The sequence below is a fragment of the Hyla sarda genome, unplaced genomic scaffold (genome assembly GCF_029499605.1).
Source record: "Hyla sarda isolate aHylSar1 unplaced genomic scaffold, aHylSar1.hap1 scaffold_356, whole genome shotgun sequence".
NCBI lineage: Eukaryota > Metazoa > Chordata > Amphibia > Anura > Hylidae > Hyla > Hyla sarda.
In genome coordinates this window covers 52,075-68,734 of record NW_026610328.1, presented here as the reverse complement: position 1 = coordinate 68,734, position 16,660 = coordinate 52,075, and the positions used below count along the sequence as shown (strand labels likewise).

Here is a 16,660-nt window from a genome sequence, read left to right as displayed (position 1 = left end):
AATCGCATCCCCGTCGGCAGTGTCAGTGCAGCGCTCCCGGTCAGCGGGTCTGACCGGGGCGCTGCAGAGAGGAGAACGCCGCGAGCGCTCCGGGGAGGAGCAGGAACCCGGAGCGCTCGGCGTAACAGTACCCCCCCCCCTTAGGTCTCCCCCTCTTTTTGTCTGCTTGTCCCTTCATAGGAGACGAGGCCATTGGGAGCGATTCTTGAGTTTCCTTCCGGATGACAGAGAAGTCCTGGGTAACTTCATCAATGGCAGGCAGTCCAGAAGAAGTGGGAATGGGGAGGGGGGGGGGGGGCAGAGGGTGAAGCTTGCCACGGGGCAGAGTGTTACCAGGAAGGGGGCTATGAGGATGCCAAATCCCAGCTTGCTTTTTGCCGAAAATATCCTGGTAAGCCTTGGGAGGAGCCGATATGGGTGGAACCTCAGGAGTTAGACAAGTGGGAGCAGATGTGAGGCATCATTTGTGACAAGAAGGACCCCAATTCTTGATCTCCCCGGTGGTCCAGTCAAGGGCAGGAGAATGACGTTGGAGCCATGGCAGGCCGAGGAGGACTTCAGAGGTGCAGTTGGGCAGAACAAAAAATAAAAAAATTTCGTGATGTAGTCCAATGCTCATAAGCAGGGGTTCTGTGCGGTCCAATTTTACTCCGTTGACAGAAGAAATGTAGAGCGGCTTGACGAGATGGGTCACTGGGATGCTGAACCTATTAACAAAAGAGGCCAAAATAAAATTTACCGCAGAACCAGAGTCCAAGAAGGCCACAGCTGAGAAGGAGGAGTTGGCAGAAGGAGAAATCCGCAGGGGCACAGTGAGACGTGGAGAAGCAGACTTCACACCAAGAGACGCAACTCCCACGTGAGCTGGGTGTGTGCGTTTCCCAGACGCGGAGGACGAATAGGGCAATCCACTAGGAAATGTTCGGTACTAGCGCAGTACAGACATAAATTTTTATCTCTGCGGCGACTCCTCTCTTCATGGGTCAGGCGAGACCGATCCACTTGCATAGCCTCCTCTGCGGGAGGCACAGGGGTAGATTGCAAAGGATACTGGGAGAGAGGTGCCCAGAGATCAAGGTCCTTTTTCTGGCAGAGCTCCTGGTGTCTTTCAGAAAAATGCATGTCAATGCGGGTGGCCAAATGGATAAGTTCATACAGGTTGGCAGGAATTTCTCGTGCGGCCAGCACATCCTTGATGTTACTGGATAGGCCTTTTTTGAAGGTCGCGCAGAGGGCCTCATTGTTCCAAGATAATTCAGAGGCGAGGGTACGAAATTGGATGGCATATTCGCCCACAGAAGAATCTCCTTGGACAAGGTTCCACAAGGCAGTTTCTGCAGAAGAGGCTCAGGCTGGTTCCTCGAAGACACTACGAACCTCAGCGAAGAAGGACTGAACAGTGGCAGTGATAGGATCGTTGCGGTCCCAGAGCGGTGTGGCCCATAACAAGGCCTTCCCAGACAGGAGACTAACCACGAAAGCCACCTTTGACCGTTCTGTGGGAAATTGGTCCGACAACATCTCCAAATGTAGGGAACATTGAGACAGGAAACCATGGCAGAGTTTAGAGTCCCCATCATATTTGTCCAGCAGGGACAAGCGGAGGTTAGGAGAGGCCACTCGCTGCGGAGGAGGTGCAGGAGCTGGCGGAGGAGATGGTTGCTACTGTAGCTGTGGCAGAAGTTGCTGTAGCATGGCGGTCAACTGCGACAGCTGCTGTCCTTGTTGGGCGATCTGTTGGGATTGCTGGGCGACCACCGTGGATAGGTCAGTGAGACTTGGCAGCAGCACCTCAGCGGGATCCATGGCCGGATCTACTGTTAGGATTCGGCAGGCTGGAGGTGTATCTTCTGTGTCAGAGAGGGATTGGCGTGGACCGTACCGGTGGACCGGTTCTAAGTTGCTACTGGTATTCACCAGAGCCCGCCGCAAAGCGGGATGGTCTTGCTGCTGCGGACAGAAGGACTAGACAGAGGCGAGGTCAGACGTAGCAGAAGGTCAGGGCAGGCGGCAAGGTTTGTAGTCAATGGTAACGGCAGAAGGTCTGGAAACACTGGTAAGGCAATCACAGGAAACGCTTTCACTAGGCACAAGGGCAACAAGATCCGGCAATGCTGGGAAGGGGAAGTGAGGTTATAAAGGCGTGGAGCAGGTGGGAGCTAATTACACTGATTGGGCCAGGCACGAATTAGTGGGGCACTTGCCCTTTAAACTTAGAGAGCTGGCACGCCCTAGGGAGCGGAGCCGCGCGCGCCAGGACGCGACAGCCGGGGACTGGGACAGGTAGGTGGATTGGGATGCAATCCGCGAGCAGGCGCGTCCCGCTATGCGAATCGCATCCCCGTCGGCAGTGTCAGTGCAGCGCTCCCGGTCAGCGGGTCTGACCGGGGTGCTGCAGAGAGGAGAACGCCGTGAGCGCTCCGCGGAGGAGCAGGGACCCGGAGCGCTCGGCGTAACAACAGTGGTCAGATGTGAAAAAAATGGCCGAGTCCTAAGGTGTAAAATGGCTGGGTCCTTAAGGGGTTAAAGACTTCATAGAAGAAATGGACAATGAAAATCTTGCATTAACTGAAAGCCAGTGGACATAAACAAAAGAGCTGGAGAACCTTCTTTCTCACCCCTTCACTGTCACCAAGAGGTTGCAATGTGGTGATCTAATCCCGGGTAAATTCCTCTTGGAATGGAAGAGCCTGTTATATCGCCTGAACAAAAATGGAGGGTTAAAAGCTGAGGGCATTGCATCTTCAATGATGAAAAGAGAGAGTCTTTTGATGGAAAATTAAATCTTGTTAGCGGCTATTTATGTCGACCCAATGAGCCGACTTTTGTTGAACAGTGAACAGACTGCTACTGGGAAAAAGGCCCTCTATGATGTAGCAGTTCACATGAAGGGTTTATGACCTGAAATACCTCCACAGGAGGATGAAGTTCTTTTATGCAATAATGGTAACTCAGGATCATCTTCTTCAAACAAAGAATTAGACTTTGATTCCTTCTTAGACAAAATGGAAGTTGCTAAAGGAAAGCGACGTCGCATAAGCGTTACAGAACCAGTAAATGTCCAAATAAAAAAATTCCAACAGGAGTTTATAAAGCATTAAAAGAAGTTGAAAAGTATGATCGATCATCAAAACTTACTGTTGAAGAAGCCATCCTTGTTTATCCAGAGATTGTTAGTGATGTGGCCAGAATAGTTACTGCAATGCCACCCACCCAAGTCAGTGTTGAAAGATTATTTTCAGCCCTAAAAATAATAAAGTCTGACTTAAGAGCCTCTATGAAAGAGGATCTGGCAGAGGCAATTCTCTTCCTTAGAACTCTACATTGAATTGATTTGCATATGTTAAGCCTATAACTACATTTCAAGATTAATATAAACCATTTCTAGGTTTTACAGATTTCGTTTTTGATTCATATAGATAAGCTTTGTTTTTGTTCTAAAACAACCAAATAATGTGGTTTGTATTTTTGAACTGGTAAAGTTCCTGTTCCTGATGTTTATGCCTGCTGCTACTATCCAGCCACTTGATTAATTAAATTAATAAAAAAAAAAAAACTTTGTTGTTTTCATTGTGTTTGTCTTTTGCTTAAACTGTTCAATACAGTAGACTGTTGGCTTCCCAGACAGTAGTCCTGTGGTATGTTGCCTTTCTTTCCTTCAAGGAATGTATAAAATACATTCGCATATTAATACAGAGGAAACGGAGTGTGAAGTACGAAAAACTGCGGAGTCGGAACATTTATCTACCGACACAGTCCTGGTCATGGGTCCTGTAGGGGTTAAGCCCCACCCCTTTTATTAACCTTTTTGAGCATCGGTCTTGCTTACAAATCACACCCAGTCCCACAAAGCCATTTCCCCTTCTATTTTCAGCTTACAATTATGGACATTTATCAACGGGTTTAGTCAGGTTTTCTTTACTATAATTGTTGCAAAATTGTCGCAACTGCGACTACGCGATTTTTCGTGCGACATTTTGACTGGAAAGCGAGAAAAGCAAGTTTTCCAAAAATTAACTACGTAGTAATAATTTTAAAATGGACTACGGGTAGTCAGGTATTTATTAACTGCGACAGTCGCAACTGCGCAAAAAAAAGTCGCAACAGGGTTAAAAATTGACTAAATTTACTCCAGCTCAAACATGGAGCAGAAAAAGCTACTACCAAAGTAAAAAAGGAAAAATTGCTTATGTGAAAGAAAATTATCAACAGGGTGAAACCAGTTGATAAATAAGTCGCACATAAGCAAAAAAAAAGTAAGGAAAAAATTACTAAAATAATGAATACATAAGCAAACATTGATAAATGTCCCTCAATATCTTCATCACAAATCAGTCCCACCTGAGGACAGGATATGAGGATAGGACATAAGGTCGGGATATGAGGATGGGACATGAGGACGGGATATGGGGTTGAGACAGGAGAATGGGATATGAGGTCGAGATAGGAGGATGGGATATGGGCTCAGGATATGAGGTCTAGTTATGAGGACGGGATAGGAGGTCGGTGAAAGGATCTGCTACTCCACACTATATACGCCTGGCATATAGTGCCTTAGTTCTACCTTGGTTTGTGTCACCTTCTCTGGCACCAGGAGAGTGTATCCCTCATAGGAAAAGATAACAGACAAGTAGATATGGCGAACACACTCTGAATTTATTGCATCAATCATCAGTATAAAAAGGGCAAAAGGGTGTATTTACATTGACCAATTAAAATGTGGCCACGAGCAAAAAGCGTATTTACATTGACCAATAAAAATGTGGACACATCTAAAAGGTGATATAATTGTTTTGATTTTACATACTTCTTCCCAGGGTACATAGTTAGCCAATTAACAGATAGTGAAATTCTTTAGCAAGCAACTTTATAGTTACAGGAAATGTATCTGATTAGGAACATGACCTTGAGAAGGCTGAGAACGAGAAGAAGGAGATAAGAAAGAAAAAAAAAAAAAACAATAATAAAGGAGAACTCTTCCGCAGCCTTTCACTAATGATATGAGGATGGGATATGGGGTTGGGATATGACGACAATATATGAGGACGGGATATGAAATGAAAAGCTTCCTCATTTGTTGATTTTCCTCCCCAACAAGGATTAGGAAGGAAAAATCAGGCAACGCTGGGTACTCAGCTAGTCTATATATATATAACCAGGGATCAGTTGTCATGGTCACATCAGTAGTACATGTTATCACTATACCGCTATAATATATTTATATATATATATATATATATATATATCTATATATATATATATATATATATATATATATAGATATATATATATTTTTTTACTGCATCTATTTACCTATTTGGATTGTGGAACCGGCGGACCGAGGTTCCGGATATACGGGCACCCCAACACATTATCTTCATATTGCTGGATTTGCTGCTTCTTGTTACGCCGAGCGCTCCGGGTCCCCGCTCCTCCCCGGAGCGCTCGCTACACTCTCGCTACTGGAGCGCTCCGGTCAGATCCACTGACCCGGTGCGCTGCGATACCGCCTCCAGCCGGGATGCGATTCGCGATGCGGGTGGCGCCCGCTCGCGATGCGCACCCCGGCTCCCGTACCTGACTCGCTCTCCGTCGGTCCTGTCCCGGCGCGCGCGGCCCCGCTCCCTAGGGCGCGCGCGCGCCGGGTCTCTGCGATTTAAAGGGCCACTGCGCCGCTGATTGGCGCAGTGGTTCTAATTAGTGTGTTCACCTGTGCACTCCCTATTTATACCTCACTTCCCCTGCACTCCCTCGCCGGATCTTGTTGCCATTGTGCCAGTGAAAGCGTTTCCTTGTGTGTTCCTAGCCTGTGTTCCAGACCTCCTGCCGTTGCCCCTGACTACGATCCTTGCTGCCTGCCCCGACCTTCTGCTACGTCCGACCTTGCTTCTGTCTACTCCCTTGTACCGCGCCTATCTTCAGCAGTCAGAGAGGTTGAGCCGTTGCTAGTGGATACGACCTGGTCACTACCGCCGCAGCAAGACCATCCCGCTTTGCGGCGGGCTCTGGTGAAAACCAGTAGTGACTTAGAACCGGTCCACTAGCACGGTCCACGCCAATCCCTCTCTGGCACAGAGGATCCACCTCCTGCCAGCCGGCATCGTGACAGTAGATCCGGCCATGGATCCCGCTGAAGTTCCTCTGACAGTTGTCGCCGACCTCACCACGGTGGTCGCCCAGCAGTCACAACAGATAGCGCAACAAGGCCACCAGCTGTCTCAACTGACCGTGATGCTACAGCAGCTACTACCACAGCTTCAGCAATCATCTCCTCCGCCAGCTCCTGCACCTCCTCCGCAGCGAGTGGCCGCTTCAGGCCTACGACTATCCTTGCCGGATAAATTTGATGGGGACTCTAAATTTTGCCGTGGCTTTCTTTCTCAATGTTCCCTGCACTTGGAGATGATGTCGGACCAGTTTCCTACTGAAAGGTCTAAGGTGGCTTTCGTAGTCAGCCTTCTGTCTGGAAAAGCTCTGTCATGGGCCACATCGCTCTGGGACCGCAATGACCCCGTCACTGCCTCTGTACACTCCTTCTTCTCGGAAATTCGAAGTGTCTTTGAGGAACCTGCCCGAGCCTCTTCTGCTGAGACTGCCCTGTTGAACCTGGTCCAGGGTAATTCTTCCGTTGGCGAGTACGCCGTACAATTCCGTACTCTTGCTTCAGAATTATCCTGGAATAATGAGGCCCTCTGCGCGACCTTTAAAAAAGGCCTATCCAGCAACATTAAAGATGTTCTGGCCGCACGAGAAATTCCTGCTAACCTACATGAACTCATTCATCTAGCCACTCGCATTGACATGCGTTTTTCCGAAAGGCGTCAGGAGCTCCGCCAGGATATGGACTTTGTTCGCACGAGGCGTTTTTTCTCCCCGGCTCCTCTCTCCTCTGGTCCCCTGCAATCCGTTCCTGTGCCTCCCGCCGTGGAGGCTATGCAGGTCGACCGGTCTCGCCTGACACCTCAAGAGAGGACACGACGCCGCATGGAGAATCTCTGCCTGTACTGTGCCGGTACCGAACACTTCCTGAAGGATTGTCCTATCCGTCCTCCCCGCCTGGAAAGACGTACGCTGACTCCGCACAAAGGTGAGACAGTCCTTGATGTCAACTCTGCTTCTCCACGTCTTACTGTGCCTGTGCGGATATCTGCCTCTACCTTCTCCTTCTCTACTATGGCCTTCTTGGATTCCGGATCTGCAGGAAATTTTATTTTGGCCTCTCTCGTCAACAGGTTCAACATCCCGGTGACCAGTCTCGCCAGACCCCTCTACATCAATTGTGTTAACAATGAAAGATTGGACTGTACCTTACGTTTCCGCACGGAGCCCCTCCTAATGTGCATCGGACCTCATCACGAGAAAATTGAGTTTTTGGTCCTCCCCAATTGCACTTCCGAAATTCTCCTTGGACTACCCTGGCTTCAATACCATTCCCCAACCCTGGATTGGTCCACTGGGGAGATCAAGAGTTGGGGTCCCTCTTGTTTCAAGGACTGCCTTAAACCGGTTCCCAGTACTCCTTGCCGTGACTCTGTGGTTCCCCCTGTAACCGGTCTCCCTAAGGCCTATATGGACTTTGCGGATGTTTTTTGCAAAAAACAAGCTGAGACTCTACCTCCTCACAGGCCTTATGACTGTCCTATTGACCTCCTCCCGGGCACTACTCCACCCCGGGGCAGAATTTATCCTCTCTCTGCCCCAGAGACTCTTGCTATGTCTGAGTACATCCAGGAAAATTTAAAAAAGGGCTTTATCCGCAAATCCTCCTCTCCTGCCGGAGCCGGATTTTTCTTTGTGTCCAAAAAAGATGGCTCCCTACGCCCTTGCATTGACTACCGCGGTCTTAATAAAATCACGATAAAGAACCGCTACCCCCTACCTCTCATCTCTGAACTCTTTGATCGCCTCCAAGGTGCCCACATCTTTACCAAACTGGACTTAAGAGGTGCTTATAATCTCATCCGCATCAGAGAGGGGGATGAATGGAAAACGGCATTTAACACTAGAGATGGACACTTTGAGTATCTGGTCATGCCCTTTGGCCTGTGCAACGCCCCTGCCGTCTTCCAAGACTTTGTTAACGAAATTTTTCGTGATCTCTTATATTCCTGTGTTGTTGTATATCTGGACGATATCCTGATTTTTTCTGCCAATCTAGAAGAACACCGCCAGCATGTCCGCATGGTTCTTCAGAGACTTCGTGACAATCAACTTTATGCCAAAATGGAGAAATGTCTGTTTGAATGTCTATCTCTTCCTTTCCTAGGATACTTGGTCTCTGGCCAGGGACTACAAATGGATCCAGACAAACTCTCTGCCGTCTTAGATTGGCCACGCCCCTCCGGACTCTGTGCTATCCAACGTTTTTTGGGGTTCGCTAATTATTACAGACAGTTTATTCCACATTTTTCCACCATTGTGGCTCCTATCGTGGCTTTAACCAAAAAGAATGCCAATCCTAAGTCATGGCCTCCTCAAGCGGAAGACGCCTTTAAACAGCTCAAGTCTGCCTTTTCTTCGGCTCCCGTGCTCTCCAGACCTGACCCATCTAAACCCTTCCTATTGGAGGTTGATGCCTCCTCAGTAGGAGCTGGAGCGGTCCTTCTACAAAAAAATTCTTCCGGGCATGCTGTTACTTGTGGTTTTTTTTTCTAGGACCTTCTCTCCGGCGGAGAGGAACTACTCCATCGGGGATCGAGAGCTTCTAGCCATTAAATTAGCACTTGAGGAATGGAGGCATCTGCTGGAGGGATCAAGATTTCCAGTTATTATTTACACCGATCACAAGAACCTCTCCTATCTCCAGTCTGCCCAACGGCTGAATCCTCGCCAGGCCAGGTGGTCTCTGTTCTTTGCCCGATTTAATTTTGAAATTCACTTTCGGCCTGCCGATAAGAACATTAGGGCCGATGCTCTCTCTCGTTCCTCGGATGCCTCGGAAGTAGAGCTCTCTCCGCAACACATCATTCCTCCTGACTGCCTGATCTCCACTTCTCCAGCCTCCATCAGGCAAACTCCTCCAGGGAAGACCTTCGTCTCTCCACGCCAACGCCTCGGAATCCTCAAATGGGGTCACTCCTCCCATCTCGCAGGTCATGCGGGCATCAAGAAATCCGTGCAACTCATCTCTCGTTTCTATTGGTGGCCGACTCTGGAGACGGATGTTGTGGATTTTGTGCGAGCCTGCACTGTCTGTGCCCGGGATAAGACTCCTCGCCAGAAGCCCGCTGGTCTTCTTCATCCTCTGCCTGTCCCCGAACGGCCTTGGTCTCTGATTGGTATGGACTTTATTACAGACTTACCCCCATCCCGTGGCAACACTGTTGTTTGGGTGGTCGTTGATCGATTCTCCAAGATGGCACATTTCATCCCTCTTCCTGGTCTTCCTTCAGCGCCTCAGTTGGCAAAACAATTTTTTGTACACATTTTTCGTCTTCACGGGTTGCCCACGCAGATCGTCTCGGATAGAGGCGTCCAATTCGTGTCAAAATTCTGGAGGGCTCTCTGTAAACAACTCAAGATTAAATTAAACTTTTCTTCTGCATATCATCCTCAATCCAATGGGCAAGTAGAAAGAATTAACCAGGTCCTGGGTGATTATTTACGGCATTTTGTTTCCTCCCGCCAGGATGACTGGGCAGATCTTCTACCATGGGCCGAATTCTCGTATAACTTCAGAGTCTCTGAATCTTCCTCCAAATCCCCATTTTTCGTGGTGTACGGCCGTCACCCTCTTCCCCCCCCTCCCTACTCCCTTGCCCTCTGGTTTGCCCGCTGTGGATGAAATATCTCGTGATCTTTCCACCATATCGAAAGAGACCCAAAATTCTCTCTTACAGGCTTCATCACGCATGAAGAAGTTTGCTGATAAGAAAAGAAGAGCTCCCCCCATTTTTTCTCCTGGAGACAAGGTATGGCTCTCCGCTAAATATGTCCGCTTCCGTGTCCCTAGCTACAAATTGGGACCACGCTATCTTGGTCCTTTCAAAATTTGGTGCCAGATTAATCCTGTCTCTTACAAACTTCTTCTTCCCCCTTCTCTTCGTATTCCTAATGCCTTTCACGTTTCTCTTCTTAAACCACTCATCATCAACCGTTTCTCTCCCAAACTTGTTTCTCCCACTCCTGTTTCCGGCTCCTCGGACATCTTCTCCGTAAAGGAGATACTGGCCTCCAAGAAGGTCAGAGGGAAAACCTTTTTTTTAGTCGATTGGGAGGGTTGTGGGCCTGAAGAGAGATCCTGGGAACCTGAGGACAATATCCTAGACAAAAGTCTGCTCCTCAGGTTCTCAGGCTCTAAGAAGAGGGGGAGACCCAAGGGGGGGGTACTGTTACGCCGAGCGCTCCGGGTCCCCGCTCCTCCCCGGAGCGCTCGCTACACTCTCGCTACTGCAGCGCTCCGGTCAGATCCACTGACCCGGTGCGCTGCGATACCGCCTCCAGCCGGGATGCGATTCGCGATGCGGGTGGCGCCCGCTCGCGATGCGCACCCCGGCTCCCGTACCTGACTCGCTCTCCGTCGGTCCTGTCCCGGCGCGCGCGGCCCCGCTCCCTAGGGCGCGCGCGCGCCGGGTCTCTGCGATTTAAAGGGCCACTGCGCCGCTGATTGGCGCAGTGGTTCTAATTAGTGTGTTCACCTGTGCACTCCCTATTTATACCTCACTTCCCCTGCACTCCCTCGCCGGATCTTGTTGCCATTGTGCCAGTGAAAGCGTTTCCTTGTGTGTTCCTAGCCTGTGTTCCAGACCTCCTGCCGTTGCCCCTGACTACGATCCTTGCTGCCTGCCCCGACCTTCTGCTACGTCCGACCTTGCTTCTGTCTACTCCCTTGTACCGCGCCTATCTTCAGCAGTCAGAGAGGTTGAGCCATTGCTAGTGGATACGACCTGGTCACTACCGCCGCAGCAAGACCATCCCGCTTTGCGGCGGGCTCTGGTGAAAACCAGTAGTGACTTAGAACCGGTCCACTAGCACGGTCCACGCCAATCCCTCTCTGGCACAGAGGATCCACCTCCTGCCAGCCAGCATCGTGACACTTCTATTTTGGATTTATAGGGACTCAGGGACTCACCAAACGGCTGGACATTCAGCTCCTGCCGCCTCAGTTTCTCCTTCTCTTCCCTTTTCGGCTCCATCGATTTTGTCTTCCATCTGCTCAGACCTGCCACTTTTCCAGTCACAACTTTGCTCTAAGATGAAAATCAGTTCTATAAGTGGGAGAAACCACGTCCCCCGGAAAACAACCCCCTTATAACACGTACCCCAAAGTTCTACAGAAAACCACTGGACCATAAAAGCAGAGGGAAATGACCCCTGCACAGCCTCATGTATTACCGACTAATAGCCCCCTATTAATACCCCCCCATCTAGTGTACGGGAGCCTCCCCACAGGTAAGAAGGAGGGGACAGATTCTTATGTTCTTCCTAAAGAAGAGGATTGGGGGGGGGACGGACAAACATTCTATATTCTACAAGCACACGCAGGCTCAGAGTATTCATGTATATGGCTGAAGTACGAGCCCTGAGTCAATGAAGGGGAGAATTACCTGACAGCCCATAAGGTGCGTACTCCGCTCCGTCCCACAGACTTGGTGATCGCCATTATATGGGCAAATACCTACCATGTTTTAAGCTGCAAAATAATATAAAATATATCTGAAATAAAATGTGCCTGCAAAATACAGGTCCGCAGGTCTCATGGACCATTACTATGGAATATTAAGGCCTGTATTATCTGTGACCGACCTGCGCACTACAGGTTACAACACTGCTGGAAACAGATGAAGACGGGGCCCTGTACTACACTGACCGCTCCCAGTAGGGCCACGTATGACACTGGCCGCTCCCTGTAGGGCCCAGTACTGCACTGACCACTCCCAGCAGGGCCCCATATTGCACTAACTGCTCCCAGTAGGGCCCCATACTACACTGACTGCTCCCACTAGGGCCCCATACTGCACTGACCGCTCCATGCAGGGCCCCATACTGCACTGACCGCTCCGAGTAGGAACCCATACTGCATTGATCGCTCCCAGTAGGAACCCATACTGCACTGACCGCTCCCAGTAGGGCCCCATACTGCACTGAACGCTCCCGTCATGGCTCTATACAGCACTTACTGCTCCCAGTAGGGCCCCGTACTGCACTGACCGCTCCTAGAAGGGCCTCATATTGCTTCGACTCCTCCTGGTGTATTATGCACAGTGAATGGTCACCATGGAAACATTTTCCATCCATCTGCCCAGTGTGAATGAGCTTTTAATAAATGCTGTTAGGGAAACATATATATATATATATATATATATATATATATACAGTGAATATTGTAATCCCAGAGGATACTGATGGTGATCCTCTGATCAATATAGACGCATATGAGACTCACAGTTAGTATATAATAAAATATACTGCTAAATTATATATAAATGTTTGCTGTATAACAAACAAAAATAGGACCAATCATAGTGCCCAAACAGATTGTAATGGCAAAAAATCAGTATCCAACAACCGGACCATACACAATGCCCTACGTGTTTCGGTTCACCCGAGTTGGTGACCTCATCTGGGGCTCTTCACAATGTGTGTCCAAGACAAGTAAGGACAGTATATTTATGCAATCTGTCCTATATATCAAAGAAAATTACTTGGGGATGCTGAAACTGTTACACCCCCAGTTACAATCCTGACAGTATAAGAGAATAGTGCCACCACACCTTGGTTTTATGGCACAATTGAGCTCAAAACAGAATCTGGTGATTGCTGCAAAAGAAAGCATATATACAATATACCATCAGCCTGAGGTCCATGCTAGGGACGGCACCTGTGAAATGTAAGGACGATCAACTCACAGTTACGGCATCCTGGCAAGTTCTCTCGGTCCGCGCCCGCAGTGGCGGGGAGCCGTGTGATGCTGCCGGTGTAGTGAAGAATTGTTTGTCTTGAAGTGTTCTGTGTCCCGAACAGCTGATGAAAGTGCTGAGTCACTGTGTTGAGTGCTGAGACACTGTGATTGGTTGATTGGGGGGGGTGCAGTCTCACTCTGCTCACTCTGGACACATATTTCTTCAAACCCTACATTCTTATGTATTCAGCCTGGACACAGATTTCTGCAAACCCTACACTCTCATGTACTCAGTTTTTCCAGATTTCTGCAAAACCTACACTCTCATGTACTCAGTATGCATTCGTCCTATAGTGGGAAGGGGTTAATGTTATACATTTGGGTAGATGTACCTATACTCACATTCACGGTTTTTTTCATAAATGTGCATGCACTGCAGTGGCCACACTTATGTGAACCTGTAATCCTCTTCCTATCTAACCATGTAGAGGGTGCAGGGAGGGATGGAAGATGACTCTTAGTTACCAAATCCCCAATGCTCCTCCCCTTACGGTAAGTGATCTGGGGGTAGTCTCCAAACATTGGGCTCAGATCCTTATCCATTTGTAAGATACTCCAATGGTGTTGGAGGTGAGGTTAAACATCTGTATTTCTATGGGATTGATCGAATTAAGCCCCTCCGTAAGGGAGGGGATCTAGAGAGGATATTGTTGCAGCGTGAGGCACGGTGAATATTTACCCTGGATACAGTTACCCCTAAAGGTCTGAACAAGCAACTGTGCTTTACCAGCTTTCTTTAATGTATATCCGGCAAGGGATACTTTCGTGAGGGTGGTAGGTAGGAAGTTAGTGGGGGCTGTAGTCAGCTTTATAGGTAGCCCACCCTCTAACTAGGGAACTACAGGGTTGATCAGGTTAGGTTCCAGAGCGGGACCGCCCTTTTTAGGGCGGCCACCCCACCTAGGAAAAGGGGCATAGGGTAGGGATGTATATTAGGCTCACTAGGCCCCTGCTATAAGCCCCTTTAGGATTACCCCCATCCCTTGCTGAATGTAGATATGGCTCAGTGTCATCCTGAGCCAGTTTAGTTGGTTGCTCCCTTTACTTGCTCTGGGCTCATTGGGTCCTGTGTCCTCCTACCTGGTCCCCTAGTTTGTTTGAACACAATGGGGTCCATTTGTGATGTCTTAGGGTTGTATGATTTCATAAATTCCATATAGTCTAATTACAAATGTGATGAGTGTTCTATCTGTCATCATCACACACATTATAGTCATCATACCACTAGGTAGTGCTATAGGCTCTGCATATTTTAGCCATATAATGTCTTGTGGTATCCCAGTACCGCATTCTATACGGTACTTATTTCTTCATGGGTCCCCAAAGCCAGAGTCCCTAGGACGTAGGGATCCCTGTAATCTAGTCTACCCCTAGTCGCCTCTATTCTAATGTATAATCAGTAATTTATGCATAGGTTAATGTAAATAGCATAGTATATGTAGATAAATGGTTAATTACTTGTTTCCACTAGCGTTGCAGGACCTGCGGGTCATGTGACAAGGTGAACTCTATGGTATTTGGCTTAAGGACCTTAGGAGGCCCTGTGACGTAAGCAATCCCATCACACCATGTAAGGTGAGTGGCAGACGTTCGGACCAATCAGATTCGCCACACCCCTGCCCATATAAGGGAGCGGCGGCCATGTTTCTCTCTCTTACCTCGTGGGCTGTCAAGCAAGCAAGACCTGTACAGCAGTAATCGCAGTGAGTTAGGCCCGAGCCTTGCGGCAACGGCTGAACAATTACAATTATAATTATAGAGTGTATCACCTCCCAAACACTCTGCAAATCTCTTCCTAAATTACGAGACTTATTGTCTAGCTCAAGGTCCGAAACTACTGCCAGTCACTAAGTAACCAAAGGACTGTTTGTACGAGACTGTTACTGTGCCGTGAATATTGCAAGCACTTCAGTAAACGTTATTCAAGTTCAAGTCCAAATCTCCTTGTGGACCTTCAGTTATTTTATGCACCTATCGCTACTGGGAAGGGCGGCGATAGGCCGGAACACTGATTCAGCATACCAGCCCTCAGCCTGGCATCACGAACTCTAGGGTTAACATTAACCCCTTATATACCTATACCATACCACCACTACCATACACCCCCCCAAGGGCTACCACAAAGCCTTTTTGGTGTTGCACGAACTGGATTCGGGTGTGTGCCTACCATTGCCACAAGTGTACTCCCCCCTAAGAAGTGAACTTTATTAATGTACTGTGACTTATACTCCGGAGTAAGGGGTTGTGCGCACGGTGCTGTGTGGAGGAAGTGCGCATGTAAAGTAAGGGGGGAGGCGAACAGTACTGCGGAGTTACAAGTCAGCGCGGAACATCCCAGCACACGTGATCCAAAGACCCCGCCCACCGAAGCCCTCGGTGCCGCGGCGGCCATTTTGTCAGAGCCTAGGGCCAGAAACCAGCAAAGAGAGACAATCCAGCGCGGGAAAAGGCGGTGAGTGCGCCAACAGACTAGAAGCTGCGAAGAACCGGAACAGTAAAGGACTCTGAGACATCAGATCACCGAATTGAAGTCCTGCATTGAATCGCTCCAGCTGCCGATCAACGCACTCAAATTCCAATTAAAAGCTGTTGAGTTTCAGGTCACCGCTCTCAAGTTTGAAATCTACGCTCTCAAGGTCCAGATTAAAGAACAATTGCGTATTTCCCTGGGACCTAGGAATCCGAGGTCTATTTAAAGGGTCAGTACAACAAATACGAAAATGTCGGAACCTGCAGTCCCACAGTCCCCACCTGAACAGCAAGGGGGCGATGCTCCAGCGGCCCAGTCAACAGGGTCTCCACCCTCAGCTAGAAGAATATTGCCGCCTTCACCAGCACTCTCAACCTCCCAAGGGCGTGCCCTGCCTGTGATGCCGGCAAGACCTCCAACACCGGCAGAACAGGACCCAACCAGTCCACCTTCAGTCTCTCCCTATGTGTTGGGAGCCCCAGTTGCTGCACCTGTCTTCCTGGGGAATCCTGTACTTCCCACCTACAATGGTGACCCTTTTACACTAAGACACTTTAAAGAGAAATTCTACAGCCTCTTTGCATTGTATGCACTTCCCCCTCATCAACAGGTACAACTGCTTCTGGGACAACTCCAGGGACCCGCTTGGAAGAAATTCGCACCTGGCCAGTGGCCGATAAGGCCACAGTGGGACAGATTTTTGAAGGACTTTCTCAAGTGTTTGAATCGCACTCCCCCTCAGAGGTACGCCTTCGACTCTATGAACGACGCCAGAAGCCAGGTGAGACCCTCCGAGCATATGCAGTGGCTTTGCAGAGCGCATTAGAAGCGGTACAGAAGTTTGATGGCATCACGCCCGATCAGGGCAATCGAGTACTGATGGACCGTTTTATAGACGGGGCGCTAAACAAATGGGACAAGGCCCAACTTAGGATGCTGGCCGTACAGAATCCTGACATGGCCTTCCCAGCCTTTAACAGACTAGCGGTGAAAGTACTAGAATCGTGGCCTCAGACAGAAGAAATTAGTGTCCCTGCTACAGATTCTCAGGGTCCTTTGCCCCAACCGCCTGTCCCTTCTCAATCTGCCCCACCAACATCTAATCATAGCCCTTGGACAGCTGACTTACAAGACATTAAACAGGACATTGAACAGTTAGCCAAGGCTTTCAAAGAAATGGCAGTACGGCCAAACCTTTCCAGATCTGCAACACCACCACCTAAGAAGGCTGACCCTCGCCCTGTCACTCCACCTAGTGTTCCTCCTGTGAGACCACCTGGAAGCCAAAG

At 49.0% G+C, this 16,660-nt stretch overlaps 1 protein-coding gene across 2 annotated transcripts in view; it reads right to left on the bottom strand.

The window, feature by feature from the left end:
• The window catches only part of ZNF410 (zinc finger protein 410), a 103,405-nt gene that overhangs the window by 60,781 nt on the left and 25,964 nt on the right, over nt 1–16,660 (bottom strand). For both annotated transcript variants that reach the window (XM_056553712.1, XM_056553713.1), the window contains exon 2: nt 11,072–11,189. The gene's annotated coding sequence lies outside the window, so the exon portion shown is untranslated. The remainder of the gene's footprint in view (nt 1–11,071; nt 11,190–16,660) is intronic.